Source organism: Vigna radiata, unplaced genomic scaffold (genome assembly GCF_000741045.1).
Source record: "Vigna radiata var. radiata cultivar VC1973A unplaced genomic scaffold, Vradiata_ver6 scaffold_409, whole genome shotgun sequence".
Lineage (NCBI taxonomy): Eukaryota > Viridiplantae > Streptophyta > Magnoliopsida > Fabales > Fabaceae > Vigna > Vigna radiata.
Genome location: NW_014541809.1, coordinates 114384 through 117328, shown reverse-complemented (window position 1 = coordinate 117328; position 2945 = coordinate 114384).

Genomic DNA, 2945 nt, shown 5'->3' with positions numbered 1-2945 from the left:
TAATAAAGAAGCTAGATAGAATACCAATAATAATAGATTATGATTGAAAAACTAGTTAAAAATGCTTATTTTATAGTGTGTTGAAATTAATTCTTCTTAAATACATTAAAGTTATTGTTATAAATATTTCCTCAAGCAAGTCTTTAATATAGGAGAAACTAATTAAAAGATACTATTATGATGTAAAAACACACCTAGACACTGTTAATATTCCCATTTCTCTTTAGAAGAGGAGAAATTTATTTGATATAATACATTAATATATTCAATCCATAAGATTAAATAATTGTTAAAATATAAATTTTTATTTTATATTAAATAATTGTAAAATGATAAAATAAGGTATAACGTTGTTTGTTTTACAAATTCTTAAAAATCATTATTAATAATAGAAATTTTATTCGTAAAATTATAAAAGTTCTTAATATTAATAATGAAATTCAATAATATTTCTAGATTTTTTTCATATGTAGAAGGACTTAACATTTCAGCATTCTAACTCATTAGTATGATAAATGTTTTATTTTTAGGAAAATGTTTGTTTAACACCCATATTTGACACAAATTTGACACCGTCAAAGTGTCAAATTTCTATTGGATTTTATGTTTTAAATGGAAAATGATTTTTTAATGTACTGAGGAGGGTAGAATAGGAATTATGAGATAACGAATATGAGTTTTCATTTGACGGTTTCATTTTGGTGTGTTTCACTTTGCTTTTGAACGTTCTCTTTCACTTTCATTTTGTTTCCATTCCTGCACCTTCATCATCCTTTGTTATCTCCATTGCTGCGTTGATGTTATCCGAACCGAAAAAAGGGTATCTTTCGCAAGGTAAGGTGTAGTTCTTGTATCCCCTTTTTGGGTGGCTTGGGTTTCTTGTGAGTTTCGTCATTTCGTGTCAGTCTCGCATTTTGTGGTTTCTATTTCTGTACCATTTCGGCTGACATTGTCTCATTTTTGTCTTCCACGTAATTTAGGGTTTAATTTTTTTTTTTGTGAACCCTAAGCAAGTATTGATATTTGGTCTCTTACGTGTTTTCATTTTGTGTTCAGTTGGAATGGCTTCCGGAATCCCAAAGGTAAGTTCAAGTTTTAGTCTTTTATTTAGTTAGTTGTAATTTTTTTTGTTAATAATAACAATGTTTTCGTTATGTTTTGTAGTGGAGGGTTCGTACTTCTATGGATTCATCATATCTTATTGAAATGAATCGTTTGCTGAGAAATAATTGGACAGACACTGGGCACAACTTCTATTCATACCTTAGCTCCTTACAAATACGTTGATAACATGGTAAGTGTTATATGTCCTTAGTTGATTTATACTGTTCATATAACTTGGAATCAATGATGAATTTTGAATATGTAGTCGGTGCTATTTGCAACCACCATATTTATGCACTTTGAGAAAAGGAGGACGGGGGTTGTGAAGAGGATCCTTTTTAGTTCCTTATATGCGGTAACCTATTCGGTTTGAATGTGTTATTTTCAGTTCCTTTTGACTTTGTATGTGTTAGGCATTTACGATTGATGTATTTCATCGTATTCGCAGGACCTTATAATCAATGATTATAAGAGAATGGCAAAAAACCGTCGTGTGTTTACTGATCATAATTACAACAGCTGTTTGCGTGCGGGACACTTTAGCCTTGCAGACGTTCCAACAGCTGACTTTGTAAGTGAGGTTTATTTTTTACTTTCTATGTCGTGGTATGTGACATATAGCAGTTGTTGATGTGTTCACTTTGTTTTTGTTGGTTTGTAGTTGTTTCTTCCTTTTTGCCATCTTGATCATTGGTGGTGCTATGTTGTAAAAATTAGCACATTGGAAATATATGTTATTGATTTTATGGGGAAGGGCATAAGAGACTGCAGAAGGATTGACATTGTTGTAGTATGTGTGAGCCCATTTCAATATTGTTATTGAGTTCCATGTAATAATGTATTGCTAACGTCTAATTCTTATTTTGATTTCGTAGGCCGAAAACCTTGCCCGATTTTTTTGCATGTTGTACAACAGACCGGAAGGGAGTATTGGACCATATTTTGTTGTACAACCAAATATCCCATCCCAGCCAAACCTGTAAGTTGTTATAAGCCTTCATTTTAAAATTATGTTATTTTAATTGATGTAGTGTGTCATAAGTGGTTGATGTTATTTTTTTTATTGTTTTAGACATGACTGTGGAGTTATAATGTTACAAGCTATGGAACTTTGGGATGGACATGATAAATTCAATGGCAAAAGCATGCCACAATACTCAAACGTAAGGAAGAATACCATTTTGTTTATTCTTTATGATTTGGTTGATATGACAAGTAAAATATTTTCATTTCAGGAGGCATTGCTTGCAATCAAAAAGCGATATGTAATTGAATGGATCCTGGATGAGGAGAGCATAAGATTGTTGTAGGGTAGTTGTGCAGTGTAAAAATGTAGTCTATTTTAGTTTCTTGACACAATGTACTTTGTATATGAAGACAATTTAGTTCTCGTTTTCAATATATGAAGACAATGTACATCTTCTTATTGGAATAAGATTCTTTTATACATTTCAAGACATTGTACAAATTGTTATTTGAATAAGATGAATGATTTAAAGAATGCTTATTAGCAATGTANACATGATTGTTGATTGATGATTGATGCCCACGTTTTTATTATGTGAAATGTATGAAAGTTCCATACGAATTAAGGTGTTTTCCAGGTCAAGTTGAGTTGTTTTTCGTATAAGTGTTTGTCTAGGGGTTGGATGTCATGGTTGGGAAACCCCATGATGTACAAGGGGTCCATCCTGGGTCATGAGATGAAGGTTGTACAATTCTGCAGCAAAAACCACTCTTGTAATAGTTTACAAGAGGCCTGTAATCGATTACGCGAACCTTTTGTCCATTTTGGACATCCTGTTGCACTGAAGGGACCACCTGTGGTAACGTGGGGGACC